The 20,410-nt window shown below is 42.6% G+C and overlaps 1 long non-coding RNA gene across 3 annotated transcripts in view; it reads right to left on the bottom strand.

The window, feature by feature from the left end:
* LOC105726743 (uncharacterized) overlaps nucleotides 1-20,410 on the bottom strand; it is a 100,094-nt gene that overhangs the window by 60,438 nt on the left and 19,246 nt on the right. For 2 of the 3 annotated variants that reach the window (XR_002479082.2, XR_010341817.1), the window contains exon 1: nucleotides 12,146-12,434. The exons of the other annotated variant lie outside the window; for it this stretch is intronic. This is a non-coding gene — a long non-coding RNA (uncharacterized LOC105726743). Of the gene's footprint in view, nucleotides 1-12,145; nucleotides 12,435-20,410 lie in introns of those variants that run through there. 3 annotated transcript variants of the gene reach the window in all.

The following is a 20,410-nucleotide window of genomic DNA, read 5'->3' as shown; positions in this document are numbered from 1 at the left end:
GAGGTTTAAATTCTTCCAAATTCCTGTTAATGCTGATATTTTTACCTCCTCCTATGAATCACAAATGTTCTTAATGGCATCTAGAATGATGAATCCTTGACAGAAGATTTTCACTTACTTTGCCCAGATCCATCAGAAAAATCACTATCTCTGGCAGCTCTAGCCTCTCAAAATGTATTTCTTGATTGCTAAGACTTAGAAGTTGAAATTGCTCCTTAATTCATTGGCTGAAGAATGGTTGTTGTATTGGCAGGTATGGAAACATTAGTCTCTTTGTACATATCCATCAGAGTTCTTGCGTAACTAGGTGCATTGTCAATGGGCAGTGATATTTTAAAAGGAATCTTCTTTTCTGAGCAGTAGGTCTCAATAGTGGGCTTAAAATATTCAGTAAACTATGCTGTAAACAGGTGTGTTGTCTTGCAATTTTTCCGTATAAAGAAAGTAAAGACAAAAAAAAAAAAAGAAGATGTCACCCAGGATTTGTTTTTCCATTTAAAGAGCACAGGCAGAATAGATTTAGCATAAGTCATTTTTTCATTGCCTCTCTTCAGCATAGCATAATTCTTTTTTTTTTAAGACAGGGTCTTGCTATGTTGCCCACACAGGAGTGCAGTAGCATTATCAGAATTCACTGCAGCCTCTTAACTCCTAGGCTCAAGTGATCCTCCTGCCTCAGCCTCCCAAGTAGGTGGGACTACAGGTATGTGCCACCATATCTTGCTACAATTTTTAAAATTTTTGTAGAGATAGGGTCCTGCTATGTTGCCCAGGCTTGTCTTGAACTCCTGACCTCAAGTGATCCTCTCACCTCAGCCTCCCAACGTGCTAGAATTATAGGCGTGATCCCACCATGCCTGGCCTAGCATAATTCTTAAGGGCCCTAGAATTTTCAGAAAGGTAAATGAACGTTGACATCTACTTAAAGTCATCAGCCGCATTAGTCCCTAACAAGAGAATCAGCCTGCCTTTCCTTTGAAGCTTTGAAACCAGATGTTGACTTCTCTTCTCTATCTATGAAAGTCCTAGATGGCATCTTCTTCCATTAGAAGGCCATTTCATCTATGTTGAAAGTCTGTTGTTTAGTGTAGCCACTTTCACCAATTGTCTTAGCTTGATCTTCTGAGTATCTTGCTGCAGTTTCTTGATAAACACTTGCTGCTTCGCCTTGCACTTTTATGTTTTGGAGATGATGCCTTCTTGCCTTAAACCTCATGAACCAGCCTCTCCTGGCTTCCAACTTTTCTTCTGCAGCTTCCTTACCTCTCTTAGCCTTCATAGAATGAAGAGAGTTTGAGCGTTGCTCTGGATTAGGCTTTGGCTTCAGGGTATGTCGTGGCTTCTTTGATCTTCTACCTAGACTAGTAAACTTTCTTCATATCAGCAATAAGGCTGTTTCACTTTCTTATTATTCATATGTACACTGGAGTAGCACTTTTAAATTCCTTCAAGATCTTTTCTTTTGCATTTACAACTTGGCTAACTATCTGTTGGAAGAGGCCTAGCTTTCAGCCTAACTTGGCTTTTGACGTGGCTTTCTCACTAAGCTATATCCTTTCTCACTTTTGATTTAAAGTGAAAGGCACATGGCTCTTCCTTACACTTGAACACTTTGAAGCCAGTGAAATTTCAGGCCTAATATTGAAATTGGCCTAATATTGAAATCGGCCTAATTTCAGTATGGTGTCACAGGGAATAGGGAAGTCCAAAGAGTGGGAAAGAGACAGGGAAATGATCAGTTGGTGGAGCAGTCAGAACACACACAACATTCATCAATTAAGTTCACCATCTTACAAGGGTGTGGTTCATGGTGTCTAAAACAGTTACAATAATAGCATCTAAGATCATTGATCACAGATTACCAGAATAGATACAATAAGAATGAAAAAGTTTGAAATACTGTAAGAATTACCAAATTGTGACACAGAGACACAAAGTGAGCACATGAACACATGCAGTTGAAAACATGGTTCTGATAGACTTGCCTGATTCAGGGTTGCCACAAATCTTCAATTTGTAAAAAACATAATACATTCAAAACTCAATAAAATAAAATACAATAAAATGAGGTATGCCTATACACAAATTCAACTTCACAAAAATTAAAAACTTTTGTGCCTCAGACAGCATCATCAACAAAGTAAAAAAGCTAACCTACGCAATGGGAGAAAATATTTATGAGTCATATATTATATTAGAGATTTATGTCCAGAATATGTAGAGAACTACTAAACTCAACAACAACAAAAAATCAGACAAAGTAATTCAAAAATAAACAGAGGACTTGAATAGACATTTTTCCAAAAAAAAATATCATAAACAGTCAATAAGCATATGAAAAGACACTTGACATCACTAATCATTAGGGAAATGCAAATCAAAACCACAATGAGATACTACCTCACATCCATTAGGGTAGCTACTATTTTTTAAAACCCAGAAAATAAAAAATTATTGGCAAGGATGTGGATAAATTGAAACCCATGTGCACTGTTAGTGAAAAGTAAAATTATAGGGCCATTGTGGAAAACATTAAGGCAGTTTCTCAAAAAATTAAAAATAGAATTACTGCATGACCTAGCAATTCTTCTGCATATATACACCAAATAATTAAAAGGAGGAAAAGAGATATATGTTTTGTACACCCATATTAAGAGCAGCATTATTCACAACAGCTAAAACATGGAAGCAATCTAACTGTCCACTGATGAATAAATGGATAAACGAAATGTGGTATATCCATACATACAATGGAATATTATTCAGCCTTAAAAAGGAAGAAAATTCTGACACATGCTACAACATGGATGAACCTTGAATACGTAATGCTAACAGAAATAAGCCACAAATAGACACAAAAAGTCACAAAATGATAAATACTGTATGATTCCACCTCTATGAAGTACCTAGAGTAGTCAAGTTCATAGAGACAGAAAGTAAAAGGTGGTTGTCAACAGTTGGAAGAGGGGAGACTGGAAAGTTACTGTTTAAAGGTTATAGAGTTTCAGATTTGTAAGGTTAAAATAATTTTGAAGATGGATGCAGGTAATGGCTGCAAAACAATATGAATACTTAACAGTACTTAACTGTACACTACTTAAAATGATTAAGATTGTAAATTTAAAGTTATTTATATTTTACCAAAATTAAAAAGTTGTATTAACAAAAGATAGTTAATCCCCAAATATCTAGAAATTAATTATATACTTTAAAATAAAAGGAGAAAACATAATGTAATCACGTGATCTCTACCAGTATGTTACACTTCTTACTTGACAAACAACAAGTATAAAGACATTTTTTAGTGAAATGGTGCTTTATGCAGTAGAGGCCTTCTTATTCCATACAACTTGTATTTGAATGTGGTTGATTTATCAAAAAAGGCTGTTAATTGTTACATAATAGGGAAGGAGCCTTTTTGGTTTTACATGAATGGTCTATGAAAAAATAAATAAGAAACTGACATCATTTGCTACCTTTAGGGAAAGGAATGAGAAAAATGCCTACTCAGAATGATAAAATTTATAACAATATTTTGATAGTGATAGCAACTGGATAAGATTTATGATAATATTTTTAAATATTTAAAGTTAAAGCAGTGTAATCTTACACATTTTCAGTTAAAGTATACAATTACGCATTTATCTAGCCATCTTTTCATCTACACCTAAGGCCTTTTTTCCCCTCAAAGTTACACTGTTTGGATTTCTACATAGTTTTTCCTAGAGAAAAACTAAACCTTTAATGAATCATCTGTAAGTTCTAGTTTTGTATTCTTTAAGGCATAGTGAGAATTTTAAAATAATCTTCAAACAGAATCCTTTACATATGGAAATTCTTTCTGGATATTTGTGATTTTTTTCTCCAATCCTTTCTAGTTTTCACAGAACTCTAAATTCAAAATAGTATTTTTGCTACTTGTCTTTATTGAGGCTATCTAAAACATTCTATCTAGTTAACATAGAAAATATTTATTTCTGGTTATAGTTATATTTTATTATTTATATTATCTTTAAATGAATTATTAAAATGACAAGTACAACGGACATGAGCAGATTTGGGAATATACACAACTGATTTGTAGTAGCATCCAGCACAACTGGTGGACATATTGAGAGTAGTAAACCAGTCACAAGTGTTTATTGTACTAAAGGTATCACTCCATATGTTTTACAGAGAGAATGAAAAAATATTTAAATGGAGGTCGATTAACAGAGCTTCTACTGTACATTTGGAGATCATGATATTTTCACTAATAACCAAGTTTACTAAATGAGAGTCTCACTGGGCCTGCTTTAATGAATAATGATACACATTAGTAACTAGCAAGATGAATTTTAAAACAGACAAAATGCTGGAGGCTTTAGACAAAGTAAGGTATTTTAAATAGTTTAAATATATTCACTGCAATCTTGTTTATGCTGTTCACCTGATAAACAAAGACCAAAAAGAAGAAAGCAGAGACCAAAAAGAACAACCCAACCTGACTGTAAAGATTTAGTCAGGTTGCTTTGGCCAGGTATGGTGGTTCAGGCCTGTAATCCCGGAACTTTGGGAGGCCAAGGCAGGTGGATCACTTGAGCCTGGGAGTTCAAGACCAGCCTGGCCAACATGGTAAAACTCTGTCTCTACTAAAAATACAAAAATCAGCCGAGTGTGGTGGTGCATGCCTGTAATCCCAGCTACTCAGGAGGCTGAGGCAGGAGAATCGCTTGAACTCAGGAGGCAGAGGCTGCAAAGAGTTGAGATTGCCCCACTGCACTCCAGCCTGGGTGACAGAGCAAGACCCTATTTCCAAAAAAAAAAAAAAGATTTAGCCATTCTCATCCACCATAGTGAAAGGATCCTTGGCCTTCAGTAGTCTGTAGCTTCTTGAGGGTAAGGGCCAGTTGTGCCTTGCTCACCATAACATTCTCACCATCTAGCACACCATCTGACACAAGGTGGGCAATCAAATACTGCTTAAATGCATGCAATGGATAAATGAGTGAATGAATGGTTGCAGAAAAATGGAGAACCTATATTCAACACTAGAGTCTCTACTCACTCCAGACATAGACAAGTGTGAATTAAGAAAGGATCAGGAGCAGAGCCAGGGCAGGGCAAGAATAAGGCAAGAGTAGTTCAGCCTGGATAGCAGTTCAGCTGGACTCTGCTAGCCTTATCCTGGCTTTACATGGTGCAATGTGGACCCAACAGCCTTGCTGCCCACTACCCCAACCCTCCCTGAAGCAGTCCCTCACCAATCCTTATTTACATCACTAAAGGTGTCCAGAACCACTTTCCAACTACATGTGGGGTCAGTTAGACTGGGGCAGAAACCACATTAAACAAATTGTGACATACACCTGGCCCTGGATTCATGCAGTTGTTTCTCTCACCTGAAGTTCTCCCTTAGCCTTCTCACCTCTTTCAAAGCAGAGCCAAGCAGCCACCTATGAAATGGCTTGGAGCAGAGGCACTGCCCAAGCCTGTTTGGACCAGTCAGATTCTTTCTATTGGAAATTTGAACTGAAAATACGGAGGACAGAGATGTTTAGTAAATAACAGAACTAGAACCTCTGAAAATATACCAAGGGCCTTCTGATTTCTCACATAATGGAGTTTGGAGGTCTACAAAACCTCTCCCCAAAAGCAATGACAAAACTGAACAGAACTGTCAAAAAACAACCACTTCAGCACTCTAGAATTCTGCCAAAGGGATACAAAAGCTGAGAAACATTTTAAATGAAAACTACTAAACTTTAGGTAAGAACAGCATGAGTCTATACCTGCTCACACTCCATGTCCCTTCTCCTAGCTCCTTTCTACACCATGACAATCCACAGCTTTGCCACTGATAATGGAAAGAACACACCTGATTTAGAGCACTGTCAGTTGAAGTGATCTCAATGGCAAGCAAACAGCAAGGACCAATGGCTCCATCAATCTGAGGTTGCAGTTCTGTTTCAGGTAAGCAAAAGACTGATGGACTAGTGGGGATTTATCAGGAAGTTTTAAGAGGTAACACAGCCACAGGGGATTCCTCACATATCCTGAGTTAGCTAGAGGCTGTGTGTATGTATACTAGACACCAAAGAGGGCCAAAGGTACCTACACAACCCTGGCAAACAGAGCCTGTACACATGTGCAGAGGAGATACAAAGAAATAGTAAGGGTACTCACATATCTGTAATTAGCATCCTAGAAGAGTAGAGAGAACAGGGCAGAAAAAGTATTTGAAGATAAAATGACCAAAGTCTTCCCAAATATCACTTTACACATCTAAGAAGCTCAGTAAACCCTAAGTAAGATGTATAAAAAGAGATCCACACCTAGATCCACAGAGTAAAACTGTTGAAAGCCTAAAACAAAGAAAAACTCTTGAAAGCAGAAAAGAGAAAAACAATTCACCATGTACAGTAGAATAATACAATGGACAGCTAACTTTTCACCAGAAACAATGGAGGCCAGAGGCAATGGAATGACATATTTAAAGTGCTACATAAAAAGAAAAATGTTCTACTAAAAATTCCATATACAGCTAAAACAATTCTTTAACATGGAAGAGAAACAAAGATGTTCCCAGATAAACAAAGATTGAGATTATATGTTGCTAGCATGCCTGCCTTACAAAAAATACTAAGTAAAGTCCTTTAGGCTAAACAGAAATGACCCCACATGATAACTACACAAAAAGAAACAAAGAAGGCCGGGTATGGTGGCTCACGCCTGTAATCCCAGCACTTTGGGAGGCTAAGCTGAATGGATCACCTGAGGTCAGGAGTTCGAGACCAGCCTGGCCAGCATGGTGAAACCCATCTCTACTAAAAATACAAAAATTAGCCAGGTGTGGTGGCACACACCTGTAATCCCAGCTACTAGAGAACCTGAGGCAGGAGAATAGCTTGAAGCTGGGGGCAGAGGTTGCAGTGAAATGAGATCACACCACTGCACTCCAGCCTGGACAATAGAGTGAGACTGTCTCAAAAAACAAAAAACAAAAAACAAAAAAAAAAAAAGAAAGAAACAAAGAGTGCCAGAAACGAGATATATGTTAGTAAATATAAAAGACTCTTTGTGTATATTTTTTTCTCACTTCTCCGCTTAGCTTCTTTTAAAAATACAAGACTGCAATAAAAAATAATTACAACACTGTATTGTTGGCTTTATAACATATTTAGATGCAATATAAGTAACAATAGTACAGAGGAGAAGGGAAGAACAGGAGAGGTATTGAAGCAAAGTTTCTATATTTCACCAGAATTAAAGTAGCATTTTTCTGAAATAGATTGTGATAAATTAAATGCAATTGTAATCTTTGGAGCAACCACTGAGAAAATAAAATGAAGATAATTGAAATTGTTATGTTTTAGCTGAAAATATAATTATTTAACACAAAATAAGGCAGTGAAAGAGAAACAAAAAAGACATTAAGCAAATACAAACAAATAGAAATGGCAGGGCCTGGTGGCTCACGCCTGTAATTCCGGCACTTTGGGAGGCCAAGGTGGGTGGACTGCCTGAGCTCAGGAGTTTGAGACCAGCCTGGGTAACATGGTGAAACCCCGTCTCTACTAAAATACAAAAAAAAAATAGCCAGGTGTGGTGGTGCATGCCTGTAGTCCAAGCTACCTGGGAGTCTGAGGCATGAGAATTGCTTGAATCCAGGAGGCAGAGGTTGCAATGAGCTAAGATTGCACTACTGTACTCCAGCCTGGGCAACAGAGCAAGACTCTGTCTCAAAAAAAAGAAAAGAAGAGAAGACAAAAGAAAAATGGCAGGTGTTAATCCAGCCATATTAATAATCACATTAAAAGGGAATGGACTAAAATCTCCATTCAAGAGGCAGAGATTGTCAGACTGGATAAAAAAGTAAGATCCAACCAAATGCTGTAAACAAGAGACACAAAGATAAGAAGAGATATCCCAAGCAAACAGTAACCATAAGAGAGTTGAAGTGGCCATATTACTACCAGAAAAAAATAGATTTTAATATAAGAAATGTTATTAGAGACAAAAGATGTTTTATAATGATAAAATTATAAATACATTAGGAATTACCAATTATATACATATGAACCTAACAACGGAACCCCTAATTACATAAAGCAAAAACTGATGAACTTGAAAGGAAAAATAGATGATTCTACAGTAATACCTGGAGATTTCAATAGCTCACTCTATAAATGCAGGAAAAACATCTGACAAAATCCAGTGCAAATTTATGCTTTAAAAAAAGTTATGGGAGACAACTGGATATCCATATGCAAAAAAATAAACTTAGACTCTTACCTCATACCATATACAGAAATTAACTTCAAACAGATCACATTCAACAAGTTAAACAAGGCTGAGCATGGTGACTCACAACTGTAATCCCAGCACTTTGGAAGGCCAAGGCGGGTGGGTTAACTGAGGTTAGGAGTTTGAGACGAGCCTGACCAACATGGTGAAACCTCATATCTACTAAAAACACAAAATTAGCTGGGCATGGTGGTGCATGCCTGTAATCCTAGCTACTTGGGAACCTAAGACAGGAGAATCACTTAAACCTGGAAGACAGAGGTTGCAGTGAGCCGAGATAGCACCTTGCACTCCAGCCTGGGCAAGAAGAGTGAAACCATGTTGGCCGGGTGCAGTGGCTCATGACTATAATCCCAGCACTTTGGGAGGCTGAGGCGGGTGGATCATGAGGTCAAGAGATCGAGACCATCCTGGTCAATATGGTGAAACCCTGTCTCTACTCAAAATACAAAAATTACCTGGGCATGGTGGCGCACGCCTGTAGTCCCAGCTACTCGGGAGGCTGAGGCAAGAGAATTGCTTGAACCCAGGAGATGGAGGTTGTGGTGAGCCAAGATTGCGCCATTGCACTCCAGCCTGGGTAACAAGAGCAAAATTCCATCTCAAAAAAAAAAAAAAAAAAAAAAAAAAGAGTGAAACCATGTCTCAAGAGAAAAAAAAAAAGTTAAACACACACAAAGCATGGTAGCTTATGCCTATAATCCCAGTACTCTGGGAAGCCAAAGCAGGTGGATTGCTTGAGTCCAGGAGTTCAAGACCAGATTGGGCAACAAGATGAACTCCTAGCCCTATTTAATAAAAATATTTTTTGAATTTATTTTAAAAAATTTAAGTTAAACATAGAGTTAGCACATGACCCAGAAATCCCACTCCTAGATATATACCCAAGAGAAGTGAAAACATGGTCACACAAAAACTTGAACATAAATGTTCATATCAGCATTATTCATTATAAGAGCCAAAAAGTAGAAACAATCCAAATGTCTATCAATACAGGAATGTCATCCATATTGACAAAATATTGTAAATCCATACAATGGAATATTATTTGGCCATAAAAAATGAAGTTCTCATACATACTACAACATGAATGAATCTTGAAAACATTATACTGAGTGAAAGAACCTGGGCATTGAAGGCCACATACTGTATGATTCTACTCATGTAGAATGTCTAGAATAGGCTAATCCATAGAGACAGAACCCATAGAGACAGAAAGGAGATTAGTGATTTCCAGGGACTGAAGGGAGGGAAAAATGGGGAGTGACTATGAATAGGTATGGGCTTTCTTTTTGGTGATTTAAAAATGTTCTGGAATTAGATAGGGGTTATATTTATACAACTTTATAAATATACTAAAAACATATAATTTTACCTTTCTAAAGTGTAGACTTCATGATATGTGAATTATATCTCAGTAAAATTATTTTTTAAAAACGGAACACAAACCTAAACGTAAAAACTGGTTATCTGGGACTAGAACTGAGTACTGACTGAAAACAGACTGAAGAGGATTCCTTGGGATGATGGAAATGTTCTAAAACTAGATTGCGATCATAGTTGCTCTTTATAAACTTACTAAAAACCACTGGATTGTTTATTTACCATGGATGCTTTTATGGTATGTAAGTTTCACCTAAATAAAGCTGTTGAAAAAATGAATCCAGTGAAAACAGAAATCAAAACATCATAGTAAATAGTTGGGGAGAAGCTAGGATGAGAATTTATCTTAATAATGAAATAAAGGCGGACAGGAGGTACTGGGGTAATGAATGTTATATTTCTTAACCTTTTTATAGGCTACAGTTTGTGAACATTCATTGGGCTGTACTTTTGTGATACATGTACTTTTGTGTATGTATTTCATATCACAATAAAAAGTTTCTTAAATGACATGGGGCCTGGGAAGGGCCATGAATGAGCCAGTGAATGAGTTATAGAAGCTGAGAGGCTCACCTATGCAGCTGCTCTTGGGTCTCTATGAGATTTTCTGCCTTCCTTATTGACACCATTTTACAGTAATCCCCATTTCTAGAGCTAGCCTGAGCAAGTTTCTGTTTCTTACTATAAAAGAGTGTCATTAATACATCCACAAATACAACTACTGAAATGTCACCTCCAGGAGGGCAGGGGATTTCGTACACTGCTAAATCCCCAGTGTTTAGAACAGTATCTGTCACATAGTAGGTTCTTAATGTACATTTCTTGAATTAGTAAACTAATGAGTAGGGGAATAGCTGTAGAGGCAGGAAGGTGTAGAGCAAGAGACTTGCAAACACAGACATTTTTCAATGTAGCCTGGCCAGCGTCAGGGATGGGGGTCAGAGGATAAATAATGCGTCCTGGGAATGTCAGGAAAATATCCCAGAGGAGGAGACATAAGAGCTGGGTCTTGAAGGATGAGTAGGAGTTTGCCAGAGAAAAAAATACAAGAGAGTAGGGTAGACAGAAATAAACATAGATAAAATTACATTGTTCTGAAAGAGACTGGCATTCTTGGGGACCCTAAGAAGGTTCATGTGGCAGAAGGGCAGAGTCACAGTTGAGGACAAGTGAGACATAAGGCTGGAGAGAGAAGCTGGGGACAGACAGACAGGGTCACCTATTCCCAGCCAAGACATTTCAACTGACTCCTGCAGGAATCACAGCCAGGAGAGAATTTTCAGCAGGGGTCAAACTGGCTTTTTAGGAAATGCACTTTGTCTGGGGCAAAGAGAGTTTATCCTCTGAGTTCATGAACCATCTCCTCTGTTGGTATCTACACATCCTCTCCTCTATGTCTCTCTCTTTCCTGCATTCTCCTCTCTCCCTCCCCCTGCCCCATGTTTTCATATCTAGATATCTTTTGTCCGCCTGTGGATTTCTTTTTCTTTTTCTCTCAAGACATCATTCCTTGAAAATGTTCCAACCCCTTCCATCTTACTTGTGCCCAAACAGCTTTCAGATTCCATCTTCAGGACTCATTCATCTCCACCAGGCTGGAGTCCTTCATAAAGAAGTAACACAAGATTCCCTCTTGAACAACAAGCTCTTCTGGGATTCACCAGTTACAGATGAGAAGGCTGGAGGAAGGGGAGTGTCTGAGCCACCCTCTACTTGGCCCAGAGAGAGTGAGCTACCACCCTCCAAGGCCTGCATGGAACCAGTGAAGCAGAAACACCATGCTCTCCTCTCAGGCATCCTGATGCCTCTCACAACATGAAAGGGGCCAATGGCTCAGAGGCCACTGCCCTTCCATCCTCATCTAGCAAAGCCTAATGTTGCTCATGCCTCTGACCTTCTGCTCTGAAATGCTTCCTGGTATCCACCCACCCTCCCAGGGGCTGGACAACCAGGTCAAGGAGAAAACAGCCCCTCCACCACGCTGAGCCAGGGACCCCTCTCCAGGACAATTCTCTCCCCTGAGACAAGAGGGTCAAACAGCTCTTCTAGACATGACCTCAGAGATGTGCAGCCAGAGACCTGGCCCAATTTATCACGACCGGAGCTATAATTAGGTTTGTTAACATACAGTCGAGTGTAGTCTTGTTGACTAGGAACTTAATCACGTTACTATTGAGTTCCTGTATGCATTGCTCGGGGTGACTGTTTTACTTGTAGAGTTATAGCCAAGCCCAACGGGAGGAAATTAGCTTTGGACACAAGTTTGGAGGGGGGTTCTTTTTCCTCCTGACTTTGTCTCTCTTCCTCCCCCCTTCCATGTGAAAATATTTAGCAAACAGTGACAATGATGAAAAACAGTAGGAAACAAAATGTTCTACATTAGTATAAAACATGAAAAATGTAGAAGGACCCTTAGCGGTACAACATGTGTTATGCTGGCTGGCAGTCCATTAGCTCTGATAGACATTTCACTTACCTAAGTCAAATATAACAGTCGAGTATTCATTAATATAAGAAGGGGCTGTGGAATCAGAGCTACCATCTGGCTGGGCCGACAGAATAATCTACAACTCATGATTAGGTCTAAGGAGTGGGGTTTCACTTTAATCTTTCTCATTGCTCGAAATTTCCATCTGCGCAGTTCGGCACATCATTTTTCTTCAAGACAAATGTGCTGTTTTTCATGTTCCAAAATTAGATCAGAAGAAAACGATTAATCATGTCACGGCCTGGGAAAGGAAACAAAGCTCCGATACTCTCCTGCTCTCGCTCCCCGCTCCCGCCCCTCCCTGGCCCTGGACGGTTGCAAGTTTCGCTTTTCCCCCCAACAACCTCTGGGTCTCCAGCATAACTTTGTGAGAGGCCGCCACCCGCCGGGAGGAGGAAGGCGGGACTGCAGGGAAAGGCGTGGGGCGCCCCGGGGCCCACGAGGGGGCGCGCTCCTACCTCCTCCCGCCACCCCTCCCGGGGGTCGCCCCTGCTGGCCCACCCCGCGCCGCGCCGCCTGCCCTCCGAGTCGGAGTCGCGGGCCCGGCGTGACAGGAAGGGCCCGGAGCCCGCCTCCCGCTCGTCCCCTCCCGGCCGCCGCGGCCCTGTCTGTCAGGCGGCTCGCAAGTCATAACAAATCCCTGGCGCGGGGCTGAAGCTGAGCATTTGCCGGAGCGTCATGGGGATGATGAATGACCCGCAGGCCTTTGAAGTGCTCTGCCAGTTCAGCTGGGTCCGCGGTGCTGACAGAGAAATATACACAACAGCGTAACCAATAATGAGAACATTAAACATTCCTGCGCCGTGACAGGCTGACAGAAAAACCCGGGCCCGCATCAATCATCGCGCAGATAGAACCCTGACAGGCGGCCCCTCGCTGACACCCGCTCCGCGCGCCCTCCCGGGCCTCCCCCTCTTCCTCTCCCGGGTCTCCCCTCTTTCTTTCTCTCCAGGCTCCCCGCCACCCCTCCTCTCCTTCCCCACCCCTCCCCTCTCTTCCTTCCCGTCCGGCTCCGTGTCCTCCCCCTCCGCCCCGTCCCCTGCCCCTGTCCTCGGGCGACTGCCTTCGGGGCCTCTCAGAGGTCAAGTGAGGTCTGGGCCACGTCCGTTCTGTGAGGCTTCCCGTGCCTCAACAGTGAAGAGTTGCCACACCGGAGTGAGAAGAGTGCAGGCTTTTCAGTTCAGCGTTTCTGAAACGCTTCACAATTTGTGGCTTTTCACCCATGCAATAATAATAATAATAATAATAATAATAATACAACCACTTAGACGAAACCTCATGTAGAACTAGGATCAAAAGTCGAAAGCCAGGCCCTTGGGGAAAGGTAGCTTCAGGAAAACCCCGACTGCCCTCCTCTTTAGGGGAGGGTCTTTCAGGGTGTCTTCGTGTGACTTTGGCAAGGGACCCTTTTCTTTGTGCCAGCCTCAGCCTCGGCGTCTTTCGTTTCAGCTGGATTTATATGACTGAGATCTGATGCCCGGTCTGTCTGAAAGGGAAAAAACAGAGGAGAAACACAAAGATCTCTTCCTTTTCCTCCACCAGGAAATGAGATCTGCCCAGATAAGGTGTGTGGGACGGACTTTGACCCACTTCCCAAAGGAGACGCTGGTGACCTCTTAGCTCCTCCCCGAGGCCTCCAAATCCTCTCCGGACTGGGTCTGGGCTGCGCTTTGCAGGACTGAGCCTCTACTGCGTCCTTGTGAAGATGGGGCATTCCCCCACCCCTGTCACACACAGACCACCCCTACCAGGCCCACTCTCCAGTGCCCCTGAGGACTCAGGAAAGAGCCCTGGGCTGGCGGTCAAAGCCAGGGTTCTAGTCCCAGCCATGAGAATTTGGGCAAGTCCAGAACTTTCCTGGACCACAACATGAGAACAGAAGTTTCCACGTTAGGGAGCTTAGGCATCTCCTTACATTCTCCAAATGCAAAGGGTTATTTTTCCCTCCTTTTCTTCTTGGAGATTTTTTTTTTTCCATTCTTGACTTTTGAGGAGAGAAGAAACTCCTTGACTTTCCACAACATCATGAAAAACTCCCCATAACCTAACACACACACACAGATGGTGAGTGGACGGCAGCGGCAGGGTGGGCGGGGGGCACTCTGTGTTCATTCAGGGACAGAGGGTGTTCTGAAAAGTCAGACAGAAGCCTCAGGGTGAGACAGGGAGACCAGTGCTTATGCACTGAGAAAAAGCTCCCTAATGGACAGGGCACTTCAAATACATTTGCATATTTCTTCAGCAGGGCCAGCTCAGGTGTGAAGAAAAGAGCATCTGCTGAGGCCACGTCTCCTCCACATGGCACAGGGTCATGTCCCTTCCTTCATGCCCACCTGGAAAGGCCGGCTGCACTCCCACTGCCTCCAGGCAACTTGTTCCACGTGGCCTGGACCACAATGAATGACCTAGCCCTCCTCTGATGTCCTATGACCCCTGGCCCAGATGAGCCTCTCACCTCCTCAGCTAGACTTGAAGCAACTTGAGGGCAGGATGGTGCCATGCTTTGCTGTTCTCTGGGTCACCTGGGACCAGCAAGATATCTTGTTCTGAAATTCCTGCCCCAACCACAGCCCCTTCTCCAACGAACTGCCCCTACAGGCCATCTGAAGAGGAAGAAGACCTCCGAAGCCATGTTTGTACTACAAATCCCTAACCCTTGCCACAACTGATGGGTCCAGTATTTAACACCTATCCCTGAACTCATCGGATTCTCTCTTCCTTGAAAATCGGAACTCAGCCACAGGTGGTGTGGAGTTGTCGAAAGTCACATAGGGTTCGGGGCTGGGGTAGCCATTTTGAGCCACGTACGTACATGCTGAGGAAGAAAAAAATACCAAAGCTGATGTTCACAGGAAAGCAGAAGAATGAGGAGGCAGGCAAAAAGAAGCTGACACAGATCCCCGGTAGACCATAAGAAGACAGCTTAGCTTTCATTTCTCACTTGCCTGTCTCCTGAGGTCTGAGTGTCCTGTTTCTTGCCCTTAGGTGCCTGTGGAATCACTGGCCACTGGGAAAGACGTATGACCCAGGCCTGGCCAATCATTCTATCCCACCTTCCTGCTAATAATAATTGGCCCAGGAATAGGCATGTGACCCATGTCAGACCAATCAGAGTCCTTCTCTGGGATTTTGTATATTGATTCCAAAAAAGATATGCTCTTCACTCCTTTTCGATTAAGTATAGTAAGGCTAGGACCCCAGAGCTTCTAGCAGCATGGCTGCTGCTGTCTGAAGGAAACCAATGTATCGCAGGAGCAAATGACAACAAATCCCAATGCCTTTTTACAGTCAAGCCTGACGCTCACTCCATACTTGGCCTTCCCAGCAATGTGAGTCAATGCATTCTCTTTCTTACTTACACTAAGTTTAGTTTGTTTTTGGTCTCTTGCAACAAAAGAAAGCCTTCAGACTTGTGTTCAGGGAACATGTCAACTTAGGAGGATTCACCTAAAATCAATACATTATTCTACCCTCTTTTTATGTATATGTACATGAACAAGAACCCACTGAGGCACAGAACAAGGAGGGCTGTGGTGGCCTTTTCTGATCCTCTCCTCCCCCATGGTCTCCTCTGTGACCTCATCCCTCATGTCAGGGAGTCAGTCTGAATAGTCTGCGTGGATCTAGCTGTTCCCAGGCCAGGGCCAAATCACTTGAGCTGCTGAGCCTGTCGGTAATGGTACTTCCCTGTCTGTGTGGTTTGTCCCCGTCCCCATCCCCAAGCAAAATGGGAACAGGTACCGAGTGGCTGGTGATCCTCACAGCCTCTGAATGAAATTGTTTGTCCTGCCCCCACTGCCATCCAGCAGAGCCAGAGCTGCAGCTGACCCCTCCCCTATCTTGGACATGACCACAGGTCCCAATCATCAGACACATTTTAATCTCAGAAGTCCTCCAGGGCCAAAAATTTACCTCTGGATGTTCATCCTCATCCTAGTCCTGCTGTGATGACAAGATTCCTGGACCAATGGGAGAGACCAGGGCTGAAGCAATTACAGTAAAAAATGATTGGAGGGTTTCAGCTGACTTTGAGTTTAAGATGAGCCAGACTGTGTGATAAGGTTTTTTGGGATTTTTTTGAGACAATGTCTCACTCTGTTGCCCAGGCTGGAGTGTGGTAGTGCAATCACAGCTCACTGCAGCCTCGAATCCCTGGACTCAAGCAATCCTCCCTCTCAGCCCCCCAAGTAGCAGGGACTACAGGCATGAATCACCATGCCTAACTAATTTTTCTATTTTTAGTAGAGACAGGGGTTTCACCATGTTGGCCAGGCTGGGCTCAAACCTCTGGCCTTAAGAGATGCTCCTGCCTCAGCCTCCCAAACTGCTAGAATTACAGGCTTGAGCTACCACACCACACCCTGATGTGGCTTCTTTAAAAAATAAAATTTAAAAGATGAACTAGGTTAGACTAGAGCATCATGTCCAAATGATGTTTTAGGGATTCTCAGAAACTGTAACACAGGCAAAGGTGATGAGCAGTCAGGAAATTCAGTCTTTGAGGAACAGGAGAAAGACTTCAGGATGACAAAGTGACACCTCCATCAACACTGAGGGCCTGACACATGCTTGTTCTCCATGAAATGGCTGTGAAACCCCCACTCACAGGCTGGCACATGGTTAGCACTAAAGAGTGGACATTTCCTTCTAGCTTATCCGGTCCTCATTCGTCAGAGGCAAAATCAGAGCCAATGAAAGGGCCTTACAGAGGAGCAGTTTTTATCACACTCTAAGAACTTTTTGACAATCTCAACCATGCAGCAATTGGAATGATCCCTTTGTAAGGTAATGATCTCCCCATCATTACAGATATTCAAGCAGAGCCTGGATTATTAGCTCTCAGAAATACTATAGAAGAAAATCTCTAAATTGAATGGATGTTGGGCTTTGAGGGCCCTTTTTCAGTTCAATTACTTTGGCAGCCTCAGTATCTCACTCTGTGAAGTGGATGTGAGGCAATCCCTCTCATCTTTCTAAGTTTATGGATGTGGTAGATGGATTTTCCAAAGATGTGGTTGGTTGTGTTTTCAAAAATGGCTGCAGCAATATCTCTCATTCCACATGCTCTTCTTACCATGCCTCTTACCATGAAGAGAAGGAGGTTAATTCCCATCCTGTTCCATCTGAGCCCACTTGGGACTGCTTCCACCGATAAAATGTGGCATAAGTGACACTAAATGATTTCCAAGGCTGTCATAGAGACCCATGCAGCTTCTGGTGGCTCTCCAGCAATGCTGGTTCCTAGAATCCAGCTGCCATGGTGTGAGGAAGCCCAACTAGCTTGTACAGAGAGTTCACACGGAGAGACCAACAGAGGTATCTGACCCACAGTCCAGTCAAGGCCCCAGCTGACAGCCAACATCATTCACCAAAAGAAAGAAGACTTACTCATAACAGCATTATTCTTGATAGCTAAAATATGAAAGCAACTCACTTGTCCATTGATAGATGAATAGATAAACAAAATGTAGTATATGCATGCAATGGCATATTATTCAGCCCTTGAAAGAAAGAGAATTCTGCAACATGATACCTCATGAGTGAACCTTAAGAATACTATGCTAAATGAAACCAGCCACAAAACCACAAATACTGCGTGGTTCCACTTCTAGGAGGTACCTAAAGTAGTCGAATTCATAGAGACAAAAAGTAGAAGGGTGGTTGTCAGGGGCAAAGGGAAGAGAGAATGGGGAATTATTGTTTAGTGGGTACAGAGTTTCTGTTTTACAAGGTGATGAGGTCTCAAGACAGATAGTAGTGATGGCTGCATAGCACTCTGAATGTGTTTAATAACATTGAACTGTACACATAAAAATGGTTACAGGCCAGGTGCAGTGGCTCACACCTATATTCCCAGCACTTTGGGAGGCTGAGGCAGGTGAATCACCTGAGGTCGGGAGCTCAAGAATAGCCTGGCCAATACAGCGAAACCCTGTCTCTACTAGAAACCCAAAAGTTAGCTGCAGTCCTAGCTACTTGGGAGACTGAGGCAGGGGAATTGCTTGAATCCAGGAGGCGGAGGCTGCAGTGAGCTGAGATCACACCACTGCACTCTAGCCTGGGTGACAGAGCAAGACTCCATCTCAAAAAAAAAAAATTGTTACCATGGTAAATATTATGTATAATTTACCACAGTAAAAACAATTGAAAACATGAATGAAGATGTTTCCAAAAGATTCCAGCCCCTGCCACTGAGTTACCCCTAGTCTTCGAGTTGGCCTTCATGAAGTCTCAAAGACAAACCGTCCTCACTGTGCTCTATCCAAATTCCTGACCACAGAAACTGACATAATACAATGATTTTTAGTGGTTTATTATGCAGCAGTGGCAGCTGAACAATAGGGGCAAGATAGTCAGGACATGCTCAGAGGCCAGTTGACAGGAGGCAAGTTTAGGACTGGGAGTGATCCATGACTCAGTTAACACCCTCTTTTGTGCCCTGGCCCTTCCTCTCCCCCAGCATGGCCCTCTGTCCCACCAGATTTTATTATGATTCAAAACTGGCCCTTCCCCTTAACATAAACAGTCTTTGTGGCCAGGCGCAGTGTCTCACGCCTCTACTCCCAGTACTCTGGGAGGCCAAGAAGGACGAATCACTTGAGGTCAGGAGCTCAAGACCAGCCTGGCCAACATGGTGAAACTCTGTCTCTAATAAAAATATAAAAATTAGTTGGGCGTGGTGGCAGGTGCCTGTAATCCCAGCTACTCAAGGAGGCTGAGGCAGGAGAATTGCTTGAGTCTGGGAGGCAGAGGTTGCAGTGAGCCAAGACTGTTCCACTGCACTCCAGCCTGGGCAACAGAGTGAGACTCCATATCAAAAAAAAAGAACTTAACATTTCTCAACACTTGTCCCAGGAAAAAAAAAAAAAAGAAAAAAGAAAAAAAGACTTTACTCCCACTCCTCACCTCGGAAATCTGCTCTAGCACCCCCGCCCCTCCCCCTCATCGCCACCATAGCAAGAAGTATGACGAGTATAGAAATTGACTCATGGGAAGATTCACCCCCTATGGAAAGATTCAGGCCCTCTTTCCATAGCTTTTGGACAGTCTGTCCATGCCTCCAGCCTTCCCTATGGTAACTTACAAGAGAGCTGGGCCAGTTCAGGGAGGTCCATGGAAGTGGACCACTGCAGACAAAGCCGGATCAGCCCCCCTCAACCAAGCACCTGGTCCCTACTGTACCTGGTGCAGGCATATCACAGAAAAAACATGGATGCCTGGATGGAGGGTAAATTACACATCCAGCAAAGTTTAGGGAAAAATATTTTTTGTTCTATGACTCCCATTGAGACCCCCGCCCAGGAATTCAAAGTGTAAGGGAATTTCCCTCTTTATCCTGAGCCCAGTTTCCTGCAGGCAAGTGTCCTGCATTATCACAGGTTCTGGGTCGCCCCCTTACCCTGAGTTGTTCCACAGCCCACCTGCTGGGATTTGTGAAGCAAGCTGGAGCTCTGCAGGCTAAGTGGGTTTCAGTGGTGGCATATCTGAGCGTCCACCATATCTGTGACTGGTGAATGTCAGGGAGCCCCCACACATTCAAATCCCAGTGAAGAGTTCCTCTTCAAAATTTCCCTTCTTGTTAAAGAATAATAATAATAAATGTTAGAAATAATAGTTTCTTTCAAAGACTGTCTTAAAAGCCATCTTGCTTTTTCTAGTAACTCTTTGTTAAGCCCTATCCTATGTAGCTGTCAGACAAATGGGAATAAGTACATTCTACATTCTATGTCCTTGTACTTTAACCAAGATATTTGTACTAGACATGCTCACAGAAACATAGTATATTCTATGTCCTTGTAATTTAACCAAGATATTTGTGCTAGACATGCTCGCAGGCATGTCCCAGACACAGTCTATGCCCCTTCCTCATTCACAAATGTTATTACTTTTCTAAGTCCTTTCACAAGCAACTTCCTCTTTTCCTTTGTTCTCTATTACCTTTAGAAAAGTTTTAAGTTGTTAGCCAATCAACTCAGTTTTAGATTCTGAGGTCTCTGGCTCCAACCAATGGATATCAGACACAGCAGTAAGAACCCAATGCGTAAGGAATAAACATGCCTGCCTTTCCTTTGTTCATTGTACTGTTGTGGCAAGACTGCTGGTGAGGAGTACCCTTTCTGCAGAAAGTAAAATTGCCTTGCTGAGAGAACTTTTTGTCTGAATGTTAATTTTTCCTTGTGGTAGCAAGGAACAAGCATTTTACTTATAATAATTCAGCTCCCAGCTGACCCCACTGGAGCCTTTGGGAAGCAG

The sequence above is a fragment of the Aotus nancymaae genome, unplaced genomic scaffold (genome assembly GCF_030222135.1).
Source record: "Aotus nancymaae isolate 86718 unplaced genomic scaffold, 86718_ANA_hifiasm-v0.15.2.pri h1tg000010l, whole genome shotgun sequence".
In the NCBI taxonomy this organism is placed as follows: Eukaryota; Metazoa; Chordata; class Mammalia; order Primates; family Aotidae; genus Aotus; species Aotus nancymaae.
This window is presented reverse-complemented; position numbering and strand designations above follow the sequence as displayed.